General features: G+C 42.1%; 2 long non-coding RNA genes across 2 annotated transcripts; one reads left to right on the top strand and one right to left on the bottom strand.

Annotated features, from left to right (window-relative positions):
* Positions 1–2,218: 2,218 nt before the first annotated feature.
* On the top strand, positions 2,219–11,433 carry LOC145527432 (uncharacterized). The gene is made up of 4 exons (XR_014069749.1): positions 2,219–2,278; positions 2,440–2,498; positions 7,529–7,623; positions 10,348–11,433. It is a non-coding gene; the product is annotated as an uncharacterized LOC145527432 (long non-coding RNA).
* LOC145527434 (uncharacterized) lies at positions 10,320–14,055 on the bottom strand. The gene is made up of 2 exons (XR_014069751.1): positions 13,761–14,055; positions 10,320–11,999 (listed from the first exon to the last, which is right to left on the bottom strand). It is a non-coding gene; the product is annotated as an uncharacterized LOC145527434 (long non-coding RNA).
* Positions 14,056–16,387: the final 2,332 nt, after the last annotated feature.

Below are 16,387 nucleotides of genomic sequence, written 5' to 3'. Positions count from 1 at the left end.
ATCGTTACCAAGACTAGTTTATTCTAGTTTTCATGTCAGCCTTGTAACAGAGATACTGGGTGTCCTCTAAACTTGTGACTAAATTATTATTGTTACGTACACTCGACAAACTGAAAGTTCACTCAAAGATTCTTCTTGATGGGTTCCCCTTCTTCCTTCAACATTTTTGTATCTTTGGTGTTCAGCTGTCATGTTTTAATTCCATCGCTAAAATCTGAGGAATTGACAAATTGGTGTTGGACTGATTTGGGAGCTAGGTTCAAATATGTTTCTTCTATCAGCCTTTTAGAAATAGGATTTTTGTTGAGGGTGGGGAGAATGCAGCTAAGATCAGTCTATGTGATTATTACCAGAAGTTGCTTAACAAATACTTAAATAAGTGAGAGCACACACTGCTGAGTTCATTAGTTCTAAAAATGCTAACAGTGAATAGTGACTTAATTTCTTCCATGTGAGTTGATATGTAAGAGGGCAAGTGTTATATTGAAAATGCCACTGTGTCATGATTCGAATGTATGGTGACTTAAACTTCTTGTATCTCCTTTGTAGAATTACCAGGGTTACATGTAGCCTTGAAAATAAGGGAAAAAGAACCCCTGTATTTCATTCTTTAAAAATGATAATAATTCTGCATATTAGACTAGTACCATGTAGTTGACAATGAGTTTTATACACATGATTTAATTCTTAAAAAACCTTCATGATTACTCCCAATTTATAAATGATTAACTTAAAATTCAGAGAGGTTAGAGTGACTTGTCCAGAATCACACAATTAGTGTCACAGCCACAGACCTATATGAAGAGAAGATTTTTCAACAGCTTTTGAAGTTCCCTTTTTGAAACATTTAAAATAGTTTGCTGCTGCTACTGCTAAGTCGCTTCAGTTGTGTCCGACTCTGTGCGACCCCATAGACGGCAGCCCACCAGGCTCTGCCGTCCCTGGGATTCTCCAGGCAAGAATACTGGAGTGAGTTGCCATTTCCTTCTCCAGTGCATGAAAGGGAAAAGTGAAAGTGAAGTCGCTCAGTCGTGTCCGACTCTTAGCGACCCCATGGACTGTAGCCTACCAGGCTCCTCCGTCCATGGGATTTTCCAGGCAAGAGTACTGGAGTGGGGTTTTACATAATTTAAAAAGTTTACTTTACATTTACAGTCATTACAAAATACTGGCTACATTCTGCACGTTGTACAATGCATCCTTCAGTCTATCTTACACCCAATAGTTTGTACCTTCCACTCTCCCACCCCTATTATCCCTCCCTGCTGCCCTCCACCGGTAACCACAAGTTTGTTCTCTATATCTGTGAGTCTGCTTCTTTTAGGTTATATTCACTAATTTTTTTGGTATAAAATTCCCTTTTAAATCTAGTCCAATCAAATACAGTTTTAGGGTAAAGTATTTTAGGGTCAGTTTTTTGAACAGCTTAATCTACCAGTAGTTATCACTCAAGAAGTTAGTTCTTTCTTTCTGATTTCTGGTTTTCATAAAATATTTTTTGAAGTTCAGTTCAGTTCAGTTGCTCAGTTGTGTCCGACTCTTTGCAACCCCATGGACTGCAGCACGCCAGGCTTCCCTGTCCATCACCATTTCCTGGAGCTTGCTAAACTCATATCCATCGAGTCGGTGATGCCATCCAACATCTCATCCTCTGTTGTCCCTTTCTCCTCCTGCCTTCAATCTTTCCCAGCATCAGGGTCTTTTCCAATGAGTCAGTTCTTTGCATCAGGTGGCCAAAGTATTGGAGTTTCCGTTTCAGCATCAGTCCTTCCAAAGAATATTCAGGACTGATTTCCTTTAGGATGGACTGGTTGGATCTCTTTGCAGTCCAAGGGACTCTCAAGAGTCACCTCCACCACCACAATTCAAAAGCATCAATTCTTCGGCACTCAGCTTTCTTTATAGACCAACTCTCACAACCATACATGACTACTGGAAAAACCATAGCTTTGACTAGATGGATCTTTGTTGGCAAAGTAATGTCTCTGCTTTTAAATATGCTGTCTAGGTTGGTCATAGCTTTTCTTTCAAGAAACAAGCATCTTCTAATTTCATGGCTGCAGTCACCATCTGCAGTGATTTTGGAGCCCAAGAAAATAAAATCTGTCACTGTTTCCATTGTTTCTCCATCTATTTGCCATGGAGTGATGGGACCGGATGCCATGATCTTAGTTTTCTGAATGTTGAGCTTTAAGCTGGCTTTCTCACTCTCCTCTTTCACTTTCACCGAGAGGCTCTGTAGTTCCTCTTCACTTTCTGCCATGAGGGTGTTTTTGAGGTAGGTGTTTTCTAATGCTTCAGTTATTTCCTGAGTTCCCCTGAAATTAGTTATGGTATAGAAATGTCCTCAGTATTAATGTTGGGGAAGGTTGAAATGAATTTGGTTGTGTCCACTTCATCCCAATCCAATGATAAACATTCTAACCATCTGTCTCTAAGCCCCTCATAGAGTCAAAGACTACAAGAAGTAGATGATGCAAGACACCATATTCTCCCAGGTATGGCAAATCATATCACTCATTTTTCCATCTTACTCTAGTGCATTTCTAGAGCTTGTGTTACTAAGGCTTGCAAGACTTAGCTGAGCTCATTGCAAGAAGAACTGTAACGATCAGCAATGCCAGCTATAGGCTCATTGTAGTGCTGCGGTCATCCTTGGTTCTTCTTTCTTTTTTAAAAAAATAATTTTACTTATTTATTGGCTGTGCTGGGTCTTCACTGCTGCATAGGCTTTTCTCTAGTTGCAGGAAGTTGGGGCTACTCTCTAGTTGTGGTATGTAAGCCCTTCATTGTGGTGACTTCTCTTGTTGCAGAGCATGGGCTCTAAGGTGAGAGAACCTCAGTAGTTGCAGCATATGGGCTCAGTAGTAGTGCCTGGGTGCTAGAGCACAGGCTCAATAGTTGTGGCACACAGGCCTTCCCACTTTGTTGTATGTAGGATCTTCCCAGACCAGGAATCAAACCCGAGTCTCTTGCATTGGTAGGTAGATTCTAAGTGGTAACACTTAGCCACCGGGGAAGCCCTGGTTCTTCTTTCTTTGGCCCTGCAATCTGTCAGAAAGTCCTGTCAATCAAACCTCTGGACTTTATCCCAAATTTACTTACTTTCCACCATTTCTACTATTAGTATCAATGGTGGTTAAGGTATGCTGCAGTAACAAACAATCCCTCAAATCTCTGTGGTTTAAACAACAAATACCAATTTCTCACTCAGTCCATTGCCTATCAGCAGGGAGCTCTGTTCTACTTCTTCCTCATTTCAGGGCCCTCTTTGAAATGTCCCCACAATCTGGAATTTTACTAGTCACAGTTGCAGGGGATAAGAGAGCACAGGAAATTCTTACCCAGAAATCAAGTGCTCCACCCTGGAAGCAACACATACCATTTCTGCTCCCCGACCAATCCACTGACAAGAACTAGTCACAGAGCACCACCCAACTGCAGGGAGAAAAGGAATCATAATTCTTCCACATGCATGGATGGTGAGGAAACCTTATACAGATGAATGCTGGAATTCAAAGTCACTACCATCTCTCATTTGGACTCCTAAAATGTCTCCTAGCTAGTTTCTCTGCTTACATTCTTGCTGCCCTGTAGTATACTCTCCATAGAGCAACTAGAAGATTTCTTTACATCCGGACACCCCCTTTCAGCTAGTTAGTGGATACAGAAGAAGAATTCTCTCTGGGAAAAGGAACTTCTATGGGGTCCACAGAACCTTCTATGCTGCCATACATTTCTATAACAACTGCTCTCTTGAATCTTTCTATTTGAATGAGGCATGAGTCAGAGTGTTTTCACACAAAGCCAGATAGAAATGGATATGAGAGAGTCCTTGCACAGTGTGGCTTTCTACATTGTTCTCTTGTGGATAACCCAAAGAGGTTGCTGTGAAAGAGGTGGAGGTTATGCCAGTTATTGTGAGGAGTCTTCCAAACAGTGGAGATTATGTCCCTGCCTTCATTACCCAGATTATGTTCCCTGGTGCTAGCTGTACTGGTTTAGCTTGGTATGAGAGTGAAAGGGAAGTAGGGAGTGGCTTGTTTTCTCCTCATACTGAGCCAGGACAAAGCAAGTGTCTAAGAAAGACACGCTGCTTTCTCCTTTCTTATCTCATCTCCTCTCCTGTGTCCAGTATCCCTAAATCATCTGAATCTTCTGATACTTTCTAATGAAAAGCAATCTTCTAAATCTTTGTCAACATCCTACTTGCACCAGTATCTTACTTCAACAGTATTACTTTTCACATTATTCTGACTACAGTGAGCACACAAGGGCACAGCTACCCATAATATAAACAGCATAGAGAGGAAATAAGCTATGCCCTAAAATCTGATCTCTCTTTGATGTTTTCTGTTCTTCAATGCTATTAATATCCACTCTCTGATCCCAGACTCTGACCTACCACATTTGCTCTGATTTTTTTGTGTTGGCTGATTTGTATGCATTTGACTTCTGACTTATCTAGATTTATGTTGTCTGTCCAACCATTTTAGTCTTGAGTATTTCTCTGGAGTCACTACCTATATCTTTGTTCTTGTATAATTTCCTTTCACTATGTCCATCATATTTTCCTTGTTCACATATCTGACCTCAACATGCTTTCAGTAACAAGACTGATATATTTCAAAGGAGCAGGTCTCAACATGACATATGTTTCTGGGGAGAAAGCTATGTTTCATCATTTCATCATAGCCTTGAAAAAAATGCTCTGAAAAATATAATTCACTTAATTCGGGAAAATGATTATAGAGGCTTTGAGGTCTTTCTCCAAAGTACTTAAACTAATTTTACAAATGTGAATTCACATATAGAGCTGGAAGAAATCTTAGAAATTGTCTAGTTCAACCTTCTCAATATGCAAATGAGAAAAAGGAAATCAAGAAAGAATAAGTGAATGTTCAATATCACATAATTTGTTTGTGTTGGGCTGGAATCCAGATCTCTCAGGCTCAGGACATTAGGCTCTCCAATCAATGACACTATTCTTGAATTTCATATTATAATCATTATTTGAAATATTGATATCCAAGTGCTCATTATTACAATGAAAATGTATGTTTGCTGATCTTTGTTTTGGGAGATTCAGCTTTAGAGAAAGGAGTTGTCTAAAAACAGGTATAAAAGCATACTCACTAACAAAATAAAGTTAAAAATTTTGTTTTTTATGCACTGGGTATTACATTGCTATTCTCCTTTTTTAAACTAGAGACCTATATGAAATCTCCTTTTTGCATTTTCTCCTTTGATACAAAATCCATTGTTGCCAAATGCAAATCAAATCTAGATAGTGTCTGAAGATCTAGAGTATTGCTTTTATTGAAACAAAAAAATACTAGTGATAGAAGAACACAGAACTCCATAATATAACTTATATCACTTTTACAGTAATTCCCCTGAAAGCATCAGAAATATCCATGAGCCACAGTTTCAATATAATTTCCCATTCTGTGGGTATTGTATTTGTGTTTTGTCATTCTAGCCCACATTTGTCCTATAATACATCTGCCTATTATTTATCTCTTCTTTTTCAGACCTGCAAAATTTATTTCTCAAGTATTTAGAAGTGCAAAATCTCCTTTACAAAAATATAATACACTTCCAAACAAGTGAGCTCTGGAAACAAAGCAGCCCAAGGATCTCAAGTAGAAAAAAAATGTCTGGATTGTCTATTTCTCTTAGTTTTAAATAATTTGAAGAATTTAATTCTACATAATATTCTCCCCCAATTCCATTTAATATGGTCCATGGAGGCTCTGCCTTGGAAAGATGATAATTCTTCAAGTGTAAATATTTTTGCCCCATTCTTGACCAGTAGAATCAGACTTGAGTCAAAACAGATTTTTATCAGGGACTCATCGCTCTCAGTGATGGTGAATGCTGTGGGTTTGTGCAAGCTAACAATTTGAAAGTCTGAGGCATGGGTAAGGAATTTGAAATGTTTGGTTCTGATGAAGATGTGTTATAAGGCCTTGGGGAACATCACTCAATGTCTAAATGTCTTCATCAGTCAACAGAATAGGTCAACAGATATCTACTTTCCCATAGGGCCAAGAACTTACTTAAAGATCTGATGCGGTGAAGAGTGCTGAAAGACTCCCTAACATGTCGATTCCTAAGTCAAACTCTCATCAGAATGTGAAGGGATAGCCTGTCTGAGAGACACTATTTGATTACCTTGAATTTAAAGGCAGTTGTGATTAACTGCATATTCTGGTTAACTGAAGATCAGCCACAAAAATCTCATGTAGTTCTCTTTTTGTCATTGAAAAGGTTCTCGAAGCATATGAATAAATTCCTGCACTAACGTTAGGATTCCTCAGTGGTAAAGAATCTGCCTGCCAATGCAGGAGACACCAGTTCAATCCCTGTGTTGGGAAGATCCCCTGGAGAAGGAAATGGCAACCCACTCCAGTATTCTTGCCTGGGAAATCCCATGGACAGAAGAGTCTGGAGGGCTACAGTCCATGGGGTTGCAAAGAGTCAGACACGACTTAGTGACAAACAACAAAAATGTTGTACAGTACGAGGCACAGAGATTCTGGAGTTAAGTAGGTCAGGCTTCAAATCCTACTTGGACCACATAGAATGATTAAGTAAATTATTCAGTTTATATCAGTAATTTAGGGATGATAATAACAGTCTTGAAAATTGGTTGTGAAGGTAGGATTAAATTAAATTTCAAAATGGATATAATATCTCAAAAGTGGTGCCTGGCACATCAGATGTAACAAATAATTCCCCTTTCAGTCTCTGCATCAGTTCTTGAGATGGGGATCCTGAGACAAGGATTTTTTTGGTGGTGATTTACTGAGGGAATGCTCTCAGTTCAGTTCAGTCACTCAGTCATGTCCAACTCTTTTCGACCCCATGGACTGCAGCACACCAGGCTTCCCTGTCCATCACCAACTCCTGGAGCTTGCTCAAACTCACGTCCATTGAGTTGGTGATGCCATCCAGCCATCTCATCCTCTGTCATCCCCTTCCCTGATTTACTGAGGGAATGCTCTCAGGCGACCTGTAAGGGAGGAAGTGAGAAAAGCAGTATAAGAAGGGCCAGATGAAGATATATGCTTAGCTGAAAGCTAGCTTTAGCTCGATCTCATGGGAGAACCCTAGATGGTAAAAACCCCCACAGAACTTCCCCACGCTGAGGCAAGGGAGGGATTGTTTGGATCCCTTTATTAGTAAACCATTGGCTAGTGTACCTCTGGAATTAGCGTGCAACTTCCCAGGTCTTTCTGGAAGAGGTGTTCCCACCTACAGAGTCAATTCTCAGGAGTAGTGGGCAGCTGCCAGCTGTCTGCAGACACTAACAACAGCTGAGGCATGGGGGCATTGGTTGCTTAAGGGGATCTGGGCAGGGGACCCAAAATGTGTTTTACTTTCTATATGTTGTTGTTGTTGTTTAGTAGCTCAGTTGTGTCTGACTTTTTTGCGATCCCATGGACTGTAGCCCGCCAGGCTCCTCTGTCCACGGAATTTTCCAGGCAAGAATACTGCAGTGAGTTGCCGTTTCCTCCTCCAGGAAATCTTCCTGACCCTGAGATCGAACCCTCGTCTCCTGCACTGCAGGTGGATTCTTTACCACTGAGCCACCAGGGAAGCTGGATGCATATTGAGGTCAGAGGCTACATCTTACCTGTTTTCATGTTTCCTATTCATTCATCATTCAGTCATCCATTCAGCAAGTATTTACTGTGTATCACCTCTATGCCAAGCACTCTTATAGGCATATATAGGGATACATCAGTGAGTGAAATAAAAATCATTCCCTCATGGCACTCATATTTCAGTAGAAGTGAGCTGCCTGCGTGCCAAGGTGCTTTCAGTAGTGTCTGAGTCTTTGCAAACCTATGGACTGTAACCTGCCAGGCTCCTTTGTCCACGGAATTCTTCAGGCAAGTATACTGGAGTGGGTTGCCATGCCCTCCTTGAGGGGATCTTCCCGACTCAGGGATTGAACTCATGTCTCCTGTGGCTCCTGCATTGCAGGGGGATTCTTTATTGCTGAGCCACCGAGGAAACCCAGAATTGAGCTAGGAAGCTGTAATTAAAAGAAATAATTACGTACAATGTTATATAGTAAATGGATAACAGAACTGTCCTTCCCCCCCTCCTCCCCTCTCCCACTTCCCCCGTCTTCATCTTTCCTAACCTCCTCCTTCTTCTTTTGTCAAGTAAAATTTAACTTTTTAATTCCACTTTTTTTTTCAACAGGATTTTCTTTTAGTCACCGCAAATGTACAGCATCTCAAGGCTCGAACCCTAACCTCAGGTCTCCCTGTGGAGTACTGTAGATGTATGAAATATAGAATCACATAAGTATGGATTCTTTTGGTGGTGGAAGAAACCTTAGAGATTAAGTTCCATTAAGACCTGATTGAATTTGTAGTAACCTCCAAAGTCCTGTAATTTGTATTTTGACTATATATTATAGTTGATATGATCTGAGTTCTCTACTTTTCTCTTTTTCCCCTCCAAAATTGGAGTATTGACATTTTTCAGTTAATTATGCCTTATGGTAATTTGAATTCATTCATCCCCCCAACCCACTAGTTCTATAAATAGTATTTGAATGTTTAGTGTGTGTTAAATAAACACTGGTGGAGTTTGGAATGAATAAGACAAAAGTCTGTGCCCCCAGGAGCTTCCACTCTACTAGGAAAGATAAGGTGGGTATCCTGACAGCTCTATTGTAACTGAGAAAGTGCCAGAGCCAGGAAACCTACATAAAAGGCTCTATGGGGGAGTGAGAAATTACTTGTAGACAGAAAGGTTCCAAGAAGCCATATGGAGGAAGTTTCCAGCTGGGGCTCAAAGGCTGACTGGGCTGTGGACACTTAAACTTGTGGCGATAGGCATTCCAAGCCTGCTCTATCAACCAAGACAGAGCAGGAGCGAAAGGCTAAATGCATCTGAGGGATCATAAGTAGCTCTGATGGGTCTGATTCTTGAGGCGAAATGGGGGACTAAAACGATAAATTTATTACTCAGAGGAGGATTTGAAGGTTTTCTTGTCAAGTACCTTTTGGTAGGAAGAAAGAGAAACTCACTCCAGCTAAAACACATAAAAAGATTTATTAAATAAAACAGAGAAATTGGAAGCACTCAGGGGAAGTACAAGGGGGCCCCACTGAAACTTGTAGGAAATTGGAAAGTTTCAAGGGCTTCCATCTCCCAGGGGCTGTGAAGTCTTGTCTCTACTTCTCATTGTTTATCTGCTTCACTCTTCTCTTTCCTTACTGATTTCCTGCATTTTACTTATTTTTCTCATGGCCCGGCCTAATGGAGCCACTTAGCTTTCTAATCTGGTGATGAGCAAAGACAATCATCTCCAGGTGTTGTGGGTTAAGGTTTTGTTGTTGTTTGTTTTTTTGTGTGTGTTTTTCATTTGCTTGCTTTTTGGTCAGGAAATTTTTTTTTTTTCTTTTTAAAAATACAAACCTAGAGACACTATCACTTTGTATCATTATCAGTCATTTCAAAAAGAAAAATTCAGGTCTTTTTTGGAGTGGGGTACAGAGTCTAGGGAATAATCCAAAGAGCAGAAAGTGGCAAACACATTCAGAAATGAACTACCAAATGGTGTATCTGATCCTGGTACAGGTTTTGAGAGAGAGAGGCTTTAGGCAGGGTGTCCACCTAGTCAAGTCACCTGGCGCTGAAATGGAGGCATCGCAGGGTTGCTGACTACTCAGCATCCTTAGAAGGGAGTCCTGATGGGCAGGCAGGGCTGGGTGGGGGTATCTGTGTTGAGATGGTCTTGCTGCGTAGTTCCATTCTTCAGTAAGCAGTAGGGAGCCTTTTACTTTGTTTATCGGTTTCATGAATTGCTAAGACCATGATTATCCTCTAAAATTGTGTTAGCCATGAAGACTTAAGCATCTGCAAACAATGAATGTGTGGTACCAGGGCCTCCCAGAGCCTCCACTGCATTAAATGCTATAGACTGCATGCATCTGGGCATGCGGTCTATAGCCCCTCACTGTTCTCACTACTTTTTATTGAAAGCATTTATGTAAGAGCCTCCTTGTCTATGTACTGAAGGTTCCTTTGAATGGTAACATTCCCAGGGCCTGGCATATAGTTGAAGTTCAGTAAACGCTTGTTTCTCATTTTATGAAACATTTATCTCTTCAAATGTACTTATACAATACGTTCAATGCACAAATTTCTGTGTGTTAGAAACAAGATGCTAGCACTCACAGATAAACTGGAAAATGACTAAACAACTATGCTCTTTTTTTTTTTAATTTTTTTTTTTGATGTGGACTTTTTTTAAGGTCTTTGTTGAATTTGTTACAATATTGCTTCTGTTTTATGTTTTGGTTTTTTGGCTGCTAGGCATATTGACCAAGGATCGAACCTGCAACCCCTGCACTGGAAGGTGAAGTCTTAGCCACTGGATCACCAGAGAAGTCCTACAACTACACTCTTCTGGAACGTTTTCCCTAAGAAAACAGTACGCAAAAAGTGGAACAGACTCTGAGAAGTTTTAGGACTTCAGAATCAGCTGATTAGAGTTGGAATTCCAGTTTGCCCTTTGCTTGTTGTGTGACCTGGGACAGGCTGCTTACTTAAAAAGTCTTTGCTTTTCTTCTCTCATTGGTCAAGTGGAAATAATATATATTATTATTTACATACATGCAAGTTTGTGTGAGCATTAAGTGAGATACTCTATGTAGGCTCCACTGGTTGTGTCTGAATCCTTAAAGTACCAATCATTATCGTTGCAATCATTATCACTGTTCCCCTCAGAACTTGTTGCTATGAAAAAGCAATGAGACAATTATCTTCTTCAAAAATACAATTCTGAGAAAATGAGTCAGGCATGTGCTATTGATAGGCATTATGATATCATGATTAGGAATAGCTTTTGTGCTGGAAAAACCTGGCTTGGATCTGGGATGGCGTCTCGAGTAATTTAGACCTCGGTGTTCTCATCTGTAAAATGAGGATAGTAATAACCCCTCTGTCTGACAGGTTTTGAGACAATTCAATGAATATGAATGCGTGTGTGCCCAATGCAGTTGGTAAAGGATCTGAGTGCAATGCAGGAGACCCAGGTTCAATCCCCGAGCCAGGAAGATATTCTAGAAAAGGAAATGGCAACTCACTTCAGTATTCTTGCCAGGGAAATCCTGTGGATAGAGGAAACCGGTGGGCTGCCGTCCATGGGGTCACAAGAGTCAGACATGACTTAGAACTAAACCACCACCACTACTCAGTGCATAGAAAGTTGTCAGTAAATGGCAGTTATTATTATTATTAGTTTCTCTCTTTCTCTCTTTCCCTCTCTCCTTTTTTGCCTTGGCTCTTCCCTCCCCCCACCTTCAAATCTATAAAATATTTTGCCTTTGTTCCAGCTAATTTTTAGTCCATGTGTACCAATATAGTTCCACAATCATTAATAAACATTATATGGAAGAGGGTGAGCATGTGTGTGTGTGTGTATGTGTGTGTGGTGTTTGCACACACACGTAGAGTAAAAACATTTAAGACTGTTTCAAGATTTGATATAACTGTTCCAGTGACCCTGGGTAAAAGCAAAAGCAAAAAAAAATCAAAGCAGTTAAACCCCCCTTCAATCCCAAGCCAAGTGTTTACCTCCAAGCAAAATAAAGCCGCTGAAAGAAACAGCAGAACAAAAGCAGAGACTTGGAAAGTAACTTTGAGAGATATTGGAGGGAATTGTAAAGAACCTGTCCCTTCTAATCCCAGAGTTGCTGAAACTACAGAAAAGCTGGTGGAAATTAACCCTTTGTGTCACACACAGAACACCATATGCTGCTTGCCTTCCCCTGGAGAAAGAACAGCCAGCAATTGCTTCTTGCTCCCAAGTGGCTGCTGAGCTCAGCCTGCACCCACTTGGACTCTCCGACAAAATGCAATTCCCCCTGCCAGGCCCCAGTATGCTTAACCTTTGGACCACAGATGCCAGCGTCTCTCTGGAGAAAGAGTCAGTTGTGCTTGTCTTGGTGACTGTGGTACAACCACTGAAGGGAAAAAAAAAAAAGGCTTATAGACACTATGGTTTTGCAATGGCTCCAACAAAAGGCTTAAAGGATTTCAGATGCATTGGGAAATTAAACTCTGTTGGCCCTCCTGAGCCAGCATCTCTTCTGAATACCAGAGGGACTGACAATGACAAAACCCAGACCCAAGTGCTGATGCAGGCTTGATGGTATTTGGGTTGTCCAGTCATGACAAGGCATAAACAAATCTCTTTGCCACTGTTTGCATGTGAAAAAATGGCATCTCACCCAGCTGCTTCTGACCCAGGCCCATTGGCAGGTTGCCCCAACACCCCCACCCCCACTCCTCAAATGAATCTTTGGGAAACTGACCTTGAACACATAACATGGGATTTTTAAAGAGATAAATGCTCTTATTCCCTCTCTGCTTATATAGATATTTCTAGTCAAAGGCAAACTGACAATAGGGATTCAGGACAGCTAGACAAGAGGTCAGTTCCTGCTGACATCAATGAAAAGAGGTAAATCTCAGAGGTGGTGTCTGACTTAGAAGGAAATGAAAAATGATAGCTTGCTACAAAGGCAGGAAAAAAGGTTTTTAAGGCTGGGTCTTAACATAGCAGCTTCTTTTGGTATGTGCTCTGTAGATGGTAAGAAAGGAACTGGATTTCTCTCTCTGGACCAGAGAGAGAAAGGAGCGGATGTGTGGCTGCAGGGCAGGGGTGGCATAGTGGTAAAGTTTTGTGTCACTTGTAAGCTTCTGGCAACTTCTACATAGGGTGCACGGCTTCACTGTCATTTGTCATACCCTAAGATCTGGGTTGAAAAGCAACAAAACAGGTTCTTTGCATCACTAAAAATGTCTAGGATTTTACTCCAACAAGTTTAACTAGGCAGAGTAAGGAAGTATTGCTCAGTAAAGATTTGTTCATGTTTCCACACTCACGTTTTTGTCACTGTGACTTTACAGTGTGAAAGAGCGTCTCATTGCAACATGGCTCAGGAACAGACAAACTCAACCACTGCAGCAGCCTTGCCTGATACAACCCTGCACCAGGCCTGTGAGAGGCGGGGCTGTCTCTACACTCCACCTGTATAGAAGGGTGTTCTCTGCACCCTTGGGTGGAGAAGCAAACCCAGTCATGGTTGCCTTTTGTGAAAACCTAGTTAGGGTGCCCAGGAGACTCCCAAATCACCAGACCACCCTGCTAGTAAATCACCCTGTGTAGTGATGGATTACTTTCACTCTTGGCTGCTTATCTTTAGTACCAATTTACTTATTGGTTCCCTCTGTACATAAACGTGGCTCAGTTAGTTTGGGATTAAAAAAATATATATATTATTACTGCATAAAATGGGCTTCCTAGGTGGCTCAGTGGTACAGAACCTGCCTACCAATGTAGGAGTCTTGGGTTTAATCTCTAGATGGGGAGGATCCCCTGGAGAAGGGAATGGAACCCACTCCAATATTCTTGTCTGGGAAATCCCATGGACAGAGGAGCCCAGCAGGCTACAGTCCATGAGGTTGCAGAATCGTACACAACTTAGTGACTAAACAACAGCAATAACTGTATAAAAAGATAATCAACAAGGATACCGTACAGCACAGGGAACTCGACTCATTATCGTGTAATAACTGTAACGGAAGAGAATTATAAAAATTATTTCAAAAGGAATATAGATATATATGTATAACTGAATCACTTGGTCATACACCTGAAACTATCACATGGTAGTAAACCAACTATTTTTTCAATAAAAGCTTTTAGAAAAGAATTTTACCTCAGAACATGAAAACGGACTGTGTGATGTGAGTGAAAAAGAAAGACATGAGGGGATAAAAGGAAGGAGGGATGAGGAGGAAGAAGAGCAGGAGAGAAGACAACACAGAAATGAAACCACATATAATAAAGGCAGGAAGCAAACAGTCTTGAAGAAGTCAGAGCTTCACGGAGCCAGCTTCCCACAGATCAGGAGCCGGGTTCTAGCCACGCGGAATGAAAAGAGGGCTGTGCGCGCGACGGGGCCAGAGGCAGCCACATCACGCAGCCCCAGCGCACGTCATTGCGTCACGCACAACGGAAACCCAGGCCACTGTGGAAGCTTTTCCTTCTCTGGCACCAAACCTCATCTGAGAAGCGGGTGCTGTGACTACCTGTGGTAGCCTGGGTTCCCCGAAGGACAAGACCTAATACAAGAGCTGTGATGAAACTGGAGCCCATTATACAGAGTGAAGTAAGCCAGAAAGAAAAACAATACAGTATACTAATGCATATATATGGAATTTGAAAGATGGTAAAGATAACCCTATATGCGAGACAGAATAAGAGACACAGATGCATGGAACAATTTTATGGACTCTGAGGGAGAAGGTGAGGGTGGGACGTTCTGGGAGAATAGCATTGAAACATGTGTATTATCATATGTGAAACAGAACACCATTCCATGTTCGATGCATGTGACAAGGGCTTAGGGCCGGGGCAATGGGATGATCCAGAAGGATGGGATGGGGAGGGAGGTGGGTGGGGGGGTCCAGGAAGGGGAACACATGTAAACCCATGGCTGATTCATGTCAATGTATGGTAAAAACTATTACAATATTGTAAAGTAATTAGCCCCCAACTAAAATAAATAAATTTATTAAAAAAAAAAAAAAAAAAAGAGCTGTGGACGGTGGTTTGTTCCAGGGCAGGCCCAGGGAGCTGTGAGAGGGAGAGGCATGGACATCTGGAAGGACAAGAAGGCCAGTCAGGGTTGCGGTCCTGGGCTGGTTGCTGCTGCCGGGTCCGGATCCTGCGAGGTCTTCTGTGGAGCCTTAGGAGACGCGTCTCAGAACTGTCCACTTGGGACACTCGCATCCCATCCGGCAACATGCAAGATAATGGCCCCAGGCGTTCACACCTTCGTCTTGCTGGATTGTTTGTGTGAGACTGCAGAGTAGGTGCTTGAGCAGCAACTTCAGAGACGACTTGGGTTGAGAAGCAGGGCGGACATATGCACCTCCCATTTGCACCCGCTCAGAGTTAATTGGGGCGTCCCCGATGGCTCAGCAGTTAGAGAAGCCGCCTGTAATGCAGGAGACGCAGGTTTGAATCCCTGGGTTGGGAAGGTCCCCTAGAGGAGGGCATGGCAACCCACTCCATTATTCTTGCCTGGAGAATCCCATGGACAGAGGAGCCTGGCGGCTACAGGCCATGGGGTCGCAAAGAATCGGACATGACTGGGCGACTAACACACACACATACACAGAACTAGTTCAAGTTTGTGCAGAAATGGTGACCGCAGCAGTCAGGGTAGGATAGAGGAAGTAAAAAGTAATGCGTAAGATTTAACGTCTCCCGCCGCCCCCCCCCCCCCCCCAGCCCTTCACTGCCTTAGTTTAGGGCATTTCTTGTCTGATTAAGGACTGTAGCCTCCTAGGTCTGCTCGCTGTCTACAAATCTCTTTCTCTGTAAATCACTCTTCAGATAATGCCAGCATCATCTTTCCAAAACCCAGATCTGATTCTATCACTCCCTTCCTTAAAAACCTTCTCTTCCTTCACTCCTTTCTTCTTTGAACATTTTGTACCTTTGTATGGTTCTGGGCTCTCCTCTGAATTTGTGGTATGGCACAAGAGGTGGTTTTCAAAAATCTGCCTCCCTGGCCACATTTTCTCACTTCCCCCCAATAAGCGCCCTTCCTGCTAGCCCTAATGTTTCCAACTTGTGCACTCTGGGGTCTTATGGAATTATTTGGAAAGATCAGAAGAACCATATGTACATCAAGAAGTCTGCAGCCTGAATAAGTAATGTGACTGAAACATATGCTGTAGGTTCACAAAACTTAACTCATGCATCTCCCAGGATTTGCAGAGAAAATGGAATTTCTTAATTTTGTCTAGATCTAATCTAGTTTCTTTTGTGATTATTCCCTCTGCTGTCTTTCCACTTGCTGGTAGTAGGCATAAATATTAGTTCATGTCGGAGGTACCCTTCTTTTGTGATCATGTTTGCTGGGGTGGAGGTGAAGGTTGTTCCCAGGAGACCTGCTGAAGGAAAGAACAGAATTTTCCTGGCACTGATATGCTCTCAAGCTTGGGGTCTTGGTCTTTCTGTGAACCTACAAAGTGGCTTCTGGTCAGGGAACATGTCTGTTCTTGAGTACCCCCAGGTTAATCCTCCCCAGGACCAGGCCTCATGAGGGAGGGGCAAGCGTTTTGTTTACTCAAGGGTCACTGGAGCCTCCCCAAATAGCACAGAGCCTGATGGCTAGGAGTTGGGACTCTTCTGGTTAGCGTGTTCCCAGGCACTGTACAAAAGAACCTCACCTTCTAGTCTTTCATGGTAGCTGCCTCCTTCCCTGACTTAATCTCCTTATCTTGTCCTTTTTCCAGAAAATCTCCTCTTCAAATGTTTCACATCTGATCT

This window comes from Giraffa tippelskirchi, chromosome 11, assembly GCF_054371585.1.
Source record: "Giraffa tippelskirchi isolate mGirTip1 chromosome 11, T2T-mGirTip1v1.2.pri, whole genome shotgun sequence".
NCBI classification, from domain to species: Eukaryota; Metazoa; Chordata; class Mammalia; order Artiodactyla; family Giraffidae; genus Giraffa; species Giraffa tippelskirchi.
This window is presented reverse-complemented; position numbering and strand designations above follow the sequence as displayed.